Raw genomic sequence first — 16,119 nt, 5'->3', positions numbered from 1 at the left:
ATGATATTATGCTGATTGACTATTCTAAGGGGGCGTTTGCATGTCATGGAAAATGGGCATTTTTCACAGAAACACGTCGATGGGCATGCATTTTCACAGTGCCCAAAATTTTGAAACAAACGTGGGAGCGTGGATTTACCTTGATGGGTGTGCCAAAATGACCCTCTTTTTTGCTGTTCTCGGGCGGGGGTCTGATTCCATTTCCAAGGTAGTCAAATGACATGCAAACCCCCTTTTAAAAGGACCGATTCAATTGGGTTTTTTTAATATTCTTTTAAGGAGGTCAAAATATATTTATTTTTTTTTAATTTTTAAATTTTCAAATGACGTGTCATTTGAAGTGTGGCAACTCTCTAGGGGTAAGGGGTAAGCCCACCGAGTAAACCCTAAACCCTAAAAGGCGATCATAAGTACATGAGGCAGAGCCAGCACAACTAGAGTCCCTGATCCGAGAGGGTTGTGTATGTTCGCCCCCGATGATTCACTGAATCCCACGTCTGTGTTCGGGGCTTTGAATGAGCACCACGTATACAAGCACATGGGGCTCGTATTCCCGTGTATGTTGACATAACTTTGCATCGGACTCTGGTGTTGTTGCAAAGACTTAAGTACCCTTTATTGCTATTCTTCTCATAAAGTGATGGTTTGAGAAAATGACAAAAATGTCTTTCATTCAAAAAAGAAAAAACAAATAGTTCAAAAAAAGGACAAACATGTCCTCCATCCAGAAAGTCGAGGATGATGTTGACTCTTCAAAGTCTTCTTCTTTTTCTGTTCAAAAAAAGGACAAACATGTTTTCTTCTTCTTTCTCTGTAAAACACTGTAAAACCCTTTCTCTCTCTAGAGAAGAAACATGTTCATCTCGTTCCGGTGACGGGTGTTCTACGAAATGTAAATCCCCCCTTCTGTAAGGGCAAAAGGCCATGAACACGTTGGGAGGAGCCCTCAGACCCCCCTTCTGTAAGGGTAAAAGCTCTGAATCAAACTCCATAACTCTTCAAGTTGAATGATGCTACCCACACTGGGAGGAGCTCTCAGACCCCCCCTTTCTGTAAGGGTAAAAACTCTAAATCAGACTCCACAACTCTTCAACTCCAGGGAACGAGATGAACACCCGTCACCGGAACGACGGCTCCGCTGAGACCTCCTCGCTAGGGAGAAGAAGACGACGTGGTGGAGCTTCTGCTGGCCATCCTCAGCGCGACTGCACCGACTGGGTTGCTGTCGAGGAGGAGGGCGAGAACGGTGACTCTTAGCTTGGGCAATCTTTCTTTTGATGATTGTGGTTGTAATGTATCGTTGAAGTTAAAATGGGAAATGAAATGACAATAGAAATTGCTGAAAATTTACAGAAATAAACTAGACTCAATAACGAAGACACCACTTTTTACGGATTTGGAATATGACCTCCGGTTAGGGAGATATGACTCTGACAAGTTGGTCCTAATTTGCGGAAGACACTACAAATCACTATAAAACGGAATATGACCTCCGTTTTTATTTATGAATATTACCGGCATCTCCTTTTCAATGCATGCATTTGCGTCAACTTGGTCTGTAAATAAGAGTTATGTTTAGATAGTTAATTATTGTATTTATGGGCATAGTGACAAAAGTTTAAAAACGTCAAAACATCGGCTGCTAAAAACTTGGAGAGAATTTGATTTTTTTTTAAATCTCATTTTTTTTGTCGAAAATTGACAATAAAAAAAATTAATAAAAAATATTTTTTTACAAGAACAATATAAATAAAAATATTCATAAATAAAAACCACACAATTTTTCATGAGAAATAGCTGATAAAAACATAAATATCACGTTTTGATGAAAAAAATCCCGAGAAATTACCATTTTTAACTTTCGGATAAGTTCTCACGATATTTTTGCGAGAATTGTCACTATGGTTGTGGGGAGGGGGATATACCGACAGCGTGAAGGTTTGTCTATAAATAGGTGGTTATTGCATCCTGCAGAATGTAACATCTGTCTCTTGGTCCTGAGTGCAAGTCGGATATGGGTCATGATATTATATCTGAACTTGCAAAGTTACGAGTTCAAACCTGACATACCTAGATCTCAACTGAGTCCCTACTGTGCTGGATCCGCTGAATATGGGTAAAAATAAAAATTAATTTATTTTTTATGATTTCATTTAAAAGATGCAATAGCACCATGTGGGTAGGATTGTAACAAGTCAAGTATCCAACCCGTTTGACCCGAACTCGACCATATATCATATAGTGGGCTTTGGATTATGTCAGGTCGAGAAAATGAGATCCCCAAACCCACTACTAATTATAATATAAAGAAACACTTTAAAATAGGTAATTCAATTGAGTGCACTTGGGCCAGGTTGGATATCCGACAAAAATCCCAGTTCAAACCAACCTGAAGAATGTTTGGGTCGTCGCAATCTGACCTTGATATAGTTAGAACTACATTTATACCATTATCCTAGAATTTGGATATGGGCTGATCTGGTATCTGATGCATTGGTAGTTCCACACGCAGGTCATTTTTGGATCAGATCAAGACCAACCTTGGTTGGATCTAGACAAGATCCAAATGGATCGTCCCTTTTTACAGCCATGCATAAGACGACTACCGTTCCACGGTTCAAGATATCTCTGTTGCCACTGTATCTCTGAGTTGGTATATTCCCAACCTTTTTTTTTTGGGATAATTTAAAGGAAAAGAACCCCATCACCGACTGCACATTAGTTGGACTTTGGTTGGTAAAATCCTTAAGGTCTCCTTTTGGGAAAAATCGTGTGGGCTTACATATATATGCAATTACACGTTATAGGTTGTTTATAGATCAGGCCCAGTTTACGTGATTTGATCAGGTTGGGCCATATGATGTCTCCTATGGTATGGTCTTATTATGTGAAAAAACCTCTTACACTACAAGAAAAATGTGTAATGGCGACGGATGCTATCTGTCGCTAATCCGTCATTGTACATGTTTACGATGAATTTTGCGATGGACTAGCAACGAATATCATCCGTCGCATAACCCTAGTCACTAAATTACGACAGAATTTATCTGCCGCCAATCCGTCGCTATGTTGCGACGACTTAGCGACAAATTATGTACGTCGCAAATTCATCGTTAAACAATGATTGATTTGGTTAAGCGACATAATTTAAGCTATCATTATTTCCATCGCTATCATTCATCGACGGATGAATAACCGTCGCTAATTAGCAATGGAGTAGCGATGACTTAAATTCTGTCGCAAACCGACGACTACCTCAAATTGGCGACGACGCAACGATAGATATTATCCGTCGCTACTCCATCGCTAATTTGTTATAAAAAAATAATTTTTTTAAAAAAATATTTTGAAAAACGAGAAAAAATTCCCGTACAATTCATATATCCTGCTTATATAAAAACAGTACAAATAAAAAATGCATACAAATTAAACAAAAATGCTAAGTTAAGCAAACTTTAACTACCAAGTACAGTCCTTGCAAAGTTATAATTAGTTACAAGTTTGTCAAACAAATTAAACAAAAAATCTAATCATCACCAAGATTTTGGGCATCATCCTCCATGCCTCCATTAGTTCCTCTACGCTGATTATCTCCATCATCCTACAAAAGAGAACCAAAATGTTAATATTTATAAACAAAATATAATGAAATAAATTATATGCAATCCATCTAATCTAATGCAACAAAGTAAATGGTTGAATGACAAATAGACTAGTAATAAACTGAAGAACATTAACAAAATTATAAGAACAAATTTATAGCAACTCAATCATGAATACCTGACGGGTACCTGAGCTCATGTTGAATGCAGATGAAGTTCTATTGTCCCGAAAAAAGTTGCACAACTCATTACAGACAAGGTTGGGAATGACTTTATTTAAAAAGTGTTGCATTTTTTTCTCAAGACGCTGATAAACACCATCCCAAGACACAACATGGTCAATAGGACGTTGGGAGTTGATGCTGGCGGGAGAACTCTGTGAGCCCGAGCTGCAGGAGGCAATGACTGGTGTGGTGTTTATATTACTCCCAAACCTGAATACACGACCCTTTTTTAGTTCACCTGTAGCAGTCACCCATGCTGTAGGATCAAAAGACGGATGCTGAGTGGAGTCATCGTCATATCATTGTACCATTTGTTGCCCGTATGACTCCTATAAAGTAATAATTAGAATATGAATTAATAATTAAGAATTATAATGTTTATGATAACATAATTCAAAGTAATTTATATATTACAATGTTTATTAATACAATAAATATGTACCATTGTCTCTCTCACCTTCTCTGATACAAAATCTCTTGTACTCTTACGTTTATGTGTTTCAACAAACACATCCTTATAAGGCACAATGTTTCTTTTTTCTGCTTCCTGCAATGTGACATGATATAAAAAATTGATTAATAAGTATGCGGAAATACTCACAAATTTGACCATATATATATATATATATATATATATATTGATGACTTACCATTTTCTTCTGGTGGCTCCCAAAAGTTCTAGATCTATCTGTGTGTAGATGCGCATCAGGCATCGCTGCTCGGTTTTGTGCAGCCTTTGCTGAGCGGTTTCGAGAATCATTGCTCGCTCACCTGTCGCACATGCCCTCCCAATAATCTCTCTTGACAGTAGCCGACCCATGGCCCTTCCACTGCAGTGGATCATCTATCCCACCAGCTATTTTTTTTGCTGCAGTCTTCATATTATACAGCATGTCGACAAATCGATTGGCAGCCACCTTCTGCCACACTAGCCTCACGTCATTCTCCTCGTTTGCACTTGTGAAGCGATGGAAGTCCTATAAATACTTTCAGAACGTTAGCACATATTTCAATAAAACACTATTTGTTATAATAAATGATTGCATACCATGAATGAGAAAATTAAGTTGTCCAACACCTCTCTCGGGTACTCTTTCCATTGCGCTACTGGTCCTGGAAGATGATGCAGTAATAACTTCATAATTCCTCGTATTACTTCTTGCTGCTCAAACCTTGCACTGCACATGAAAAGATACACATTAACAATCGACCGTCAATATATATTTTTTATAAATTAAATATTGAACAAGTGACAATGAAATACTTACGATCGACCATCGATATACACTATTTGAATTACTTGTCGTGGGTCACACGGAGAAGACCTTGCATCCGGTGTATGTGGGTCATGTGTAGGCGAAATAGCACTTACAGAACAATGAGTTAGAAATTCATATAATGTAAATTTTAACTAATCAAATATATAATTATTTAAATGATATACCTATCGAAGGAGCCCGTGAAGATGAAGGCTCAAACTGGCTACCACTGGGTGCTCGACGACTGTGTCCTCCACGAACCATATTCTAACAAATTATAATGTACTGACAATACATTCAAACATTGTATTACATTTCAATATATTCAAATCATTCAGATCAAATTGAAAAAACCTTCATGCAAGACATTCAAACATTGCAACACATTTCAACATATTCAAATCAATACAATATATTTCAACACATTCAAATCATTCATATCAAATTGAAAAAAACTTCATGCAAGACATTTAAATCATTCATACACATTTCAATATATTCAAATGAATATAATACATTTCAATACATTCAAATCATTCTAATCATTTAGATCAAATTAAAAAAACCTTCATGCAAGACATTCAAACATTGCAATACATTTTAATATATTCAAATCATTCTAATCATTCATATCAAATTGAAAAAAACTTCATGCAAGACATTCAAACATTGCAATACATTTCAATATATTCAAATCATTCAGATCATTCATATCAAATTATGATATAAGACAATCGTTAAACATCAAAAATTGTTTTGAAATAAGTTAGACAATTCTAAGCGAGTTACAGAAAGGAAACACAAAAGAAGATTACATCCATTTTCTTTTTAGGACCTGGATCGAGGCCCATAGTACATGAGATTCCCTTGAAAAAGCTGACCTCTCATACATAAAAAAGTTTAAAATGATACATATATCCAACTATAAGTGTCAATTAAATTAAGAAGTTATATGATCAAGGTATAATTCAACAAGTTTCAATATAGATTCAAAAGATTTTAGTCTAACTGAAATCTCAAAATTCCTAGGATCACAAAAATGTGGTCATAGTTCACCGGCCTCACCACTACGTTGCGCCATCTCACCATCCGTTAATCATCATCTGGATCTCCATAAGACGGAGTTAGTCTCTTTCGAGCAGGTAAGGTAAAACTATAAACATAAAGATCTCACAAGCTAGAACAATCATCTCATTCATGATGTTGTACTTTAACAAAGAGCATTAATATCATAGTTCAACAAATTCATATACAATCATGATTCATCAAAGAACACAACAGTAACATGATTTACATATGATGAATATCAATGCTTAAGAATAATTTCAAAGTTGTGACAATGAATTTTTAGTTTTTCTTTAGTTAAAAGGTGTCCCCAGGTACTTGGGGTATCACCAAATTAGCGAAGATCACTCTAACTTGAATTATTCCAAGTATTTTAATCAACCAAAGTGTCCACCAAACTGGTGAGTTCCAAACGGGTGGTTCATGTAAAACACGAGATTTTTTCTTGATAATTAAAATGAATAAATGATAAATTATTGGTGTATTCATGACTATAATCATGAATTCTTAATTTTCTTGATTTTGATTAATTATGAACCTTTGTCTCAAGTTATAAACATTATTTCAAGAATAATTGAAAAAAACTAAAATATGTGGACTAAACAAGAAAGTAAATGATTTCAGACTATGGATTTTGGATTTGGATCTAATCACATTGGATTGGACCAATAGTATCAGATGCCATTATTGTTTTGACAAGAATTTTGGCCAATCAGTGGCTCATCTATTAAATCATAGTTGACTTTGATGTTCCTCATTTTGATGGCATCAAAAATGACTATTTACATGCTCAAATTGGTATTAATTTGAAAGTTTTATCAGTGACCAAAGTTTATGCCTAATTATAGGTCAAAAATTAATATTTTTCGATATCAACTAAATTTTATTGCCAATCCATATGCGTATAATTAAATCTAAGACTACCACGATGACCTACATTTTGAGGGCTATCAAATCAACTATTTAAACATTCAATTTTGATGAGTCTTTGGGTATGTAAGCCTCTCAAAATGTTACCATGTTACTAAAGTCCAAGCCAAGGTAACAAGTTTCTACTTTTCTTTTACAACTTAAGTATTTTCAAAATTTAATTAATTAGGTCTCATAATTTATTTTTTATTTTATTAATAAAATAAATTAATAAATATTAACTTCTTATATTAGAGATGAGACTCTTGTCTAAGTCCATCTATAAATAAAGGCCCTTATGAGGAGGATTAACAAGGTTAGTTCCCTTTTTCACTCCTCTTTTTTCCGCATCCTTTAGAGCCTTTCTTTCTCTTTCTTGGATTCAAGAAAGACCTTCACGTGATTCTAAGAAGTGTATAAGATCCTTCTCAGGCTAGTAGAAGGTGTGGATTGTCTGGATTGTGCAAAAAGACATGCCAAAATCTTCGAAAAATATTTTTCAAACAAGAGGTAGGTGATTTATGCTTTTTATGCCAGAATGAAATTCTTGGCATGGATTCCAATGGTTTTCATGAGTTTAGGCCATGATCAAACCTTCATAACCGTGGGTTTGACCCAGATCTAAAGATCCATGGAAAAAGAATGTTTTTCTCAAAAGAAAACCCTCTTGGAAATCAGGTTTTTTCATAAAAAAAAATGGTTTATCAGAAAAGAAATTTATAAATTTTATAAATACTTGTATTATGCTATAATTTTCTTGAAAGTAATGATTTATATTGGTAAAATAAGTTATTGTAGACATTCAATAATTTTTTTTATAAATTTTTATGGTAGAAAATTGGAGATATTGCGATTTTAGCAATATCAGTTTTTTTAGAAAATAAATTGGTAAATATTGAAAAGATGGGATATCGTAGCTAAATTTATAAAACATTCAATGATCGTTGATAGATTATATTAAAGTAAATATTCTATTATTTTTTTAGATTTTTTTGAATTTTTATTTCATACATATTCCATGATTTTGTTAATTTATTATGTATTTTATTGAATTAAGTTATGAGAAAATAAAGCATGTGCGAGATGGGCATATTTTTCTGGCTAAACGGTTGAGAGAAGGTATAATTTGTCTTTATCAAGATATATCAGACCTAACTATATATTTTATTCTTTTTTATTTAATTTATGCAAGAAAAATCACGGGCGTACGGATTCGGGTGACCCGGTTTGGTCCAACCCGAATGCATAGACCCAAAATTATAACTTTTTTGGTCAAACATCCGACCAGTAAAATGTTTCAATCTCCTTCATCCAAAGGAGTTTTGATGAACAATTTATTGCGTTGGAAAGCTAACAAAATTTTATATATACTATAAAATTTTGAACTCTGTTCATGGACTGAGCACGTCCCTGTGACAGTCGAAACAAAATATGTTGTGTCTATAGTAAAATGTTCATAACTCTCTCATGTTGAGGAATTTCATGAATGGTTTATGGCTACAAAAATGTGACAAAATTTTCTACATGCTATAGAGATATCAGCTTTATTCATTTAGCTCTATAATAGTCAAACAGAGTTGATTATTTTGCTTATTGAGACTGATCTTTCGACCAAGGGTCAAATTTTGCATAGTTTGCACATATGTTGTATAAATTTCTTCATATCGAATAGCATACATCATACAAATGAGTATGCAAGTCTGATTTTTTGCAGAAGTTTATATGTCTAGCTTAAAACATGAATTGCCTTAAGAAAGCCTACACATAAAGATAAATGATCAAAGGGTTCAATGAATGCAAGTTCATGGTTTAATTTCAAATATTGTATTGGTTGCATGTATGCCTATGTTGTAATGATGATGATGATAATATTGATGTTGCAACGATATGAATGCTCTAATTCATGTTCTTTATTGTATTGGCCATGTATATGCATATGTGCTAACTAAAGCATGAATGTGAATAAAATTTTTATTTTCGCATATACTCAAGTTTATGTTAAAAGCATGATTGAATAAATATTTCAATGCTTTATAAGAATGCATCCATTGCCCGTAAAGTAGCCAAAGGTTTTGATGTTGCATGAAAAAATATAAATATAATCATGTAAACATGTGACATTAAAATCAATATACTTGCTAGGAGAGTGACAGGTGGTACAAAACTTTGTGGGGCAAGTATGTTTCGGGCATGGAAGGTTGCTCCTCTCCTCCTATGATTTTATGGAAAAATATTTGCATTAGACTGCAGCGTAGAGGTCAAGGCACTCATGAGAAAATCTGATGCATCAAGTTGAAAGGTGTTGGGACTCTCTCTCATATTATCGTCCCTCATCCCATCCTGGTAAAAGGGCTCAGCCAAGCCAAAGTCACCCCTATATGTAAAACACTGCCTAAGCCATGGTCCTGACTTGCGAATCAAGCTTGTGTGGTATCAACAGGGCTAAGAAGTGATAACTTAAGATGTATATGCATTAGTTGGGCATTGCATGCATCATTTAAGAAATAAAATATAATTAATTAAAGACAAGAATATATGCACACATCGAAGGGTTTCTGCATATGGTAAGTCATGCATATTAACTGCTCATGCATTTTACTTCTTGAATGTATGAATTTATGCTCTCTTATTTAATTTGGTAGATTGAATATGCATGACTAGTTATATAATTATTTCAGTAAATTTTAAATACTAAACTCTGAAACTGTTGTTGAAACTCTTGCTTTGTATTTCTGTCTTATGAGTTTAATATATCTCATTTTACTGGGACATGTGTTGTCTGACCCTATACAGATTAATATTTTTCAGGTGATGAGAAGTAGCTTACATGTGAAGGCGGGAGGTTGCGACAGGGACTGAGCCTACCTTTCATTTGCATATACAAGATTTTTGGACTCTAATTTATTATTTGATTATTATGTCAATGGGCTAAAGTAGTTAATTTTTCTGAATAATTATGGACATTGATATAATTTATGCAAGTTGAAATCTATTTCTTTTGAAGCCCCACAATCGTATGGTTATGCATGGATAAGAGAAGTAGTAATCCAACTTTTAGACCCGATGAATTTTTCATTGTATTTTCTAAAGTATTTTTAAAAGGATTTAAAAAAAAGCCACCATTTTTCAGGTTATAAAAAAATTGGGGTATTATAGTTCATGACTGAAAGAATCCCGAGTGGTGACCAAACAACGATGATGACATCCAAGACAATTGCAATAGATGGGGTATATCACCTAGGACTCATGTATAACCCCCGTCCCTCCTAACTTCGAGTGACTAGAGACTAAAAAGAGATGCTTAGCTCATATAACAATAAAATATAATTAAAATAGCAAAAAAAAAAAGAGGAGAAGAAAGTTTTCTTTTAAAAGGCTCCATTTTGAGCTCTCCTCAAAAGAGAACCCACATGGGTCATACGACTACCCCTCTTGGGCTCTTAAATCATAAGAGGAGATGGGGTGAAGTGGATCCCACTCCATCTTCTAAAAATTTGAATTTCCCCTTGGCCTTTGGATTTTGAACCGGGTTTGTCCCACTTTGGTTGGGTCCAAATCAAAACCGATGTGGATCCAAACCCACAAGAATATTCATTTTTTTATATGTTTATCAATGATAACTTAGGTCAAATTTCAAAAATAATTATATTTATAAATCAAAAGTTAGCAATTCACTTAATACCTTAAGCATGATTTACATCATATGCTTGTTAATTAGTAATTGATCACTAATTAATTATAATTAGTGAATAAATTCTCACACCAATATTGTCATTTAGACATCAATTTAATTTTTCTATCAAGAATAATTAATTTTTTTATTTCATACTTAGCTAAAATTTTCTACTGACTATGGTTTTATTAACTAGCATAGTTAGTTATGATTTATCAGGGTAATTAGCCACCAAATTAATTAATTCAATCAAATAAATTAATAGCTTAATTTAGTTGTTAATTAATCAACTTTCTTAATTTATTTATTAGTTAGCTCCCTAATTGTCACTATATCAAAGTTAAGCCGAAAACATAGTAGTTTACCGCAATCAATAACATAGGAAATAGAAATTTTTTTCACACTATTTACAAACATTCCCATTAAAATTATTGAAATTTTTTTGGTTTTATAGTTATACTCTGTAAAATAATATTTGTCATCATTTTTACATTGAAAATTTATGGGTCTTAATCGAAACTTAGGCTGGGCTCGTGTCTAGTATAAAAATCACAAACTATACCCGGATCCATGTATTAATCGGACCTTTGGGTCTGCACCCAGTTTTTAATTGGATCTTCTTATTTATCACCATACCCAGACCCTATAGGGTTTAGTATGGGTCAGGTATGAGTAAGACGGACTCATTGACACCCCTAGTTGTAATTATGTAATATACATTCTAAATGAACTCGATATATAGGATAAATGTTTGTCGTTGTCTACAATATGTATAATCTAGTTGGAAAATTATAACTACAAATAGTACTCATTCAGTCTAACCCCATAGATGTATTCAACATGTTTTGTTTACTAGGCATCATACTTTGGATCATGTCTTTTCGATGCAAAAATATGATTTTTTGATTGATGAAATTTTGGCACATGGTGGGTGTTCACAAAAAAAAATGCAAAAATGAAAATGTTTACCTCAACATTGCAAAATCTTTGTTTTAAAATCAATTTAGAATATACCAAACCCTATTTCAAGATTCAATTGTCCTCAAGAGAAGGTGAAGCAACAACAAGTTCGACCTTCATAGTTTGAGACCCACAATTTGGAATAACTGGATCAGCAAGCTACCATTCTCAGAATGTAATATTTCATGCAAATCAAGTAAAAAATGTATAAGTAAACAAGCAATAATAATGAAAACCAAAGAGAAACCAATTTTAAAACAAGAATTATAAAGTGGATATAGAGTAAAGTAAATATCGATTGTAGATTTTTCAGACTTAGAGTTTGTTTAGTCATTGGTGCTAAAAAATGTAGGCATTCTTCGATAGGACCCTCTCCTGGGACATGTAGGGTGATTTAGGAGTTCACTCCTACAAAATCTGGTAGTGTTTCTACATAGATAAGATGACTTGAAAAACAAATTTGGCAACACCTCTGCATAATGGATCTGAATTAAAGTAGAGAAGAAATAGAGTGAGGGTAAGATTATGTTACTTTCTATAGTGCTAGCACTTAGGTAAGGATCTCTTAGATAGTTAGGTTCTAGGGGTCACACCCTATTTATACAATTTTGAAATGAGTTATGTATTTTAGATGTTTTGGATTTGGATTTGCAAAAAATAGATCTAAGTTTATCCATTTAAGGTTATCTGGAAGCTTCCTAAACATGAATTCGCTTTCAAAATGCACGAGAGAGGTTAGGATAAGGGATAGAGATCAAGCCTTGGGGCTATCCTGACATTCGGGATGGCAGAAGGAAACAGTCTCTGTCATCTAGTAGCCGACAATAAAAACTTTTGTTGTCCAAACCAAAAAGGGGCAAGATGAATGACAAAAGTTTTTGTTGTTCATGGCAAACGACAAAAATATTTTGCCATCAAGGGTTGGATGGTAAAAAAAAGTATCGTTTGAGGAGCAAGACAACAAAACTTTTGACGTCCAAGGAAAAAACAACAAAAAGTTTTTGCCATATGTGAAGAAAATTGAAAAAAAAACAAGGAATTTCTATTATTTTGAGTGTTTTTGAAAATTTTGATGGGCTTCTCTTAAAATTATATGGGTTATGCCTAAACTTTAGGATTTTTCTATGCTAGGGTAAGAAATGAGCTAAGCATTTTTGGGACTTTTGCCAAAGAACCTAAGAAAACACTTTTTAAAACATTAGCACTTGGGCATCGTCAAGAATTGGGTGTCTACAAATGTCTTTCTTTGTTATTAATCGAATATTAATTGATTTATGACAAAAATATATACACGCACAAATGAAGGATTGATATGAATGACTGAGTCTCAAGATTGTGCAAAATCTTGTCAAGCGAGGTTGGATTAGTTTTGAAAAGAGAAAACTAGATTTTGGAGACCATTTGGGTCTCATCGAATGATGTCGAGCCAGTTTTGAAAAGCAAAAACTTGGTTGTGGAGGTTATTTAGGTCTCACTAAACAATGTCCAACCAATTTTAAAAAGGGAAAATTAGGTTGTAGAGGTTGTTTGGGTCTCACCGAACAAGGTTTGACTAATTTTGAAAAGAAAAAAACTATGTTATAGATAATGTTTAGATCTCGTCAAATGAAGTCGGGTCAATTTTGAAAAGGTAAAACTGGGTTTTGAAGACCGTTTGGGTCTCGCCAAATGATATCAAGCCAATTTTAAAAAAGAAAAATTGGGTTGTGTAGACCGTTTGGATTTTGCCAAATGAGGTATAGTGATAATGTCAACAACTTCTATTTTTTTTAATATGTCAATTTTAGATCAGATTTGGGCAACATCAAACTCAAATCAGATCTGATCCGATTAGGCGATTAAACAAAGAGAAATAGGCGAGACTATTTGAAATAATGATCCATAAATGAGAATAAAGAAGTAAAAGAAAAGAGGAAAAATAAAGAATGTGTAAAATAGTTTGGTATATAAAGGAGACCATTTAGATTTAGAGAGAAGAAAGACTAAGAACAAAGTTGAGGAATGAAATTAGGGCAGATTTAGAAAAAGAGAAAGAACATATTTGAGAAAGATTGAAGAAAGTTTTGAAAGAAGAATTAGTAATTAGGATTTCAAGGGACTTACCTCATGTCCTGCTCTGATACCATGTGAATGTGAGCCCCGAGATTCATATGCGTAGTTGTAGAAGACAAAGAAAGGAGAAAGAGTTTGTTGGCAAAGGACGTCCAACAGTGAGACTTAGGGTTGGAGTCTTCTATTTTATAATAAAGAATTAGTAGAATTACAAATATAACATTATACAAGAGGGATATAACTTGAAAGATTAAATGCCCTCACTAGGTAATAAAAGTATATTTAAATACAATACATAACAGTACTCTATTCATCAACAAACTCATCAATGTCGATGGGTTGATCTATCATATTTGATCAATTTATCACATTTGAAAAAAATATTATTCTTGGTCGGGCTTTTTAAAAAAAAATATCAAAATTGTTTTTTCTCAAAAGTATCCATGCAAGCGAGAGTTTACTGCCCATGAAACCCAACTCTTAAGGAGAAAATAAGGTAAGGATACAGTGAGGCCAAAGTATTTTAATCTAATAATTCTAACACACAGGTCTATAAAGATGAATTATAGAGGCATAAGATTATCATCAACGTATAAATGTAGATCTCTTAGAAACTCACCTAGGTAACCAACTCTCCAAGAAAAGAGTTAGGTATTAAATACTTTTAATGGGAATATGATTCTTAAGTAGGATACCAAGAGCTTTTTTCATCTTAATATGAAAAATATAGAAAATTGTGTGTGAAAAAAAAAATAAGAAGAAACACAAAATGCACAAAGCACCAAAAGAAGGAAAGGCATGAAATAGGCACTTAGGCCAATGCTCAGCCCTAGTAAGTTCTGATTATATGGCTATGGTAATGGTAAAGGTTAAAGTAGAATAGTGTGTATTAGGAGAAAGACATGTATTGAATAAAATTGAGAATATATTAAATTTGTATATATTTTTATTATTAAAATAATACAATGTATTGGATAAAATTGAGAATTTTAAAATTTAATGTAACTACATTATTTCTTTCATCTATATCAATCTATGTTGCATTTAAATACTTTATTTATGATATTAATATTTTATTAAAAGTAAGCTAACTAGTTATAGTTAATGTAATTATATATTTTATAAAAAATATTAATTCTTATTATTTATCAAAATATTAGTAAAAAAAGTAAAAGATGATGTAAACTTATCATATTTTTCATGCATATTTTTAACACTTACAGTTTTACTCTACACACATATTTATCATGTTTCCAGTTTCACATGAACTTTAAGGGGGGCATTTGAATGCATAGGATGTGTCGCATAGGGCCCATTCACCCATGCAAATGCAGTGTATAAGAGAGTTTCACCCTCCTCTCTGGAATATGGGAGGACAAGACATCCTGGTCACCTTGAAAAAAGTGTTTATGGGTGTCCTTGTTCTGGGCTTTCCACAGATATGGCAAGACAGAACATGGTGTCCTTGCCCATGACGGATTGCAAATCAAACACCCCTTAAAAGGTCATGTTTCCTGTTTCTATTTTCCAACACGTTTCTCATTTTTGTTTCCCTTTAGGGCAACCTTGGTGCAAACCTTACACCAAAATTCCAGGTACTCAAACACCTTATATAAGATCTCAAGGTTTTTAGGATCTCAACTCAAGTACGTAGCTATAAGGAGGAAACGAGGTTATTAGTAGGGTTGTCAATAGGTCAGACTCTTGCTAAAATAGATAGGCACAAACTCAGATCTGATTAAGATGTACTGACATCGAATCACAATTCGGATCTCGAACTTTCAAAAACAAAATCATACCCAAATCTGATAAGTATTACATAAATCAGAGCACGTCCATACTTAATAAAATAATATATTTTAGGTTTTTACATTGAACAATTATAAATTTTGATCCAAATTCGGGTAGGATCTAAGTTCGATATGAAATTTCATAAATCATACTCGGCCCATTTAATAATCAGACCTCTGACGGTAATAGTTAATCGGACTCCTTCCTTTGTTACCAAAGCCTAACCCTACCGTGTCCTATACAAGTCAAGATGGGGTCATACCCGCCCCGTTGACACCCCTACTCTCAGGCTTGACCTAAGGTGGTCGGTCCAGAGATCGGATCTCAAAACTGAAGATCTCGAAGCACGTTGCTCGGTTTTGATAGTTAGAGGTGTCAAACAAACCCTTAACAACACCACAATTTGTTTTTAAGACAAAACATTTAGAGCACAAGACATTAACAATGTTAAAAAAAAAATTCTAATATGAACCCTCTTTTTATCTTTTTATTTATTTATTTATTTACAAAGAGAGGTCACCCCCCAAGATCAGAGACATAGTCACGCTGGCTTGCCTGACCTACTTACGACCATTGTCCTGGCA

The sequence above is a fragment of the Nuphar pumila genome, chromosome 1 (assembly GCF_984573655.1).
Source record: "Nuphar pumila chromosome 1, dmNupPumi1.hap1.1, whole genome shotgun sequence".
NCBI classification, from domain to species: Eukaryota; Viridiplantae; Streptophyta; class Magnoliopsida; order Nymphaeales; family Nymphaeaceae; genus Nuphar; species Nuphar pumila.
Note: the sequence above shows the minus strand (reverse complement) of the source record.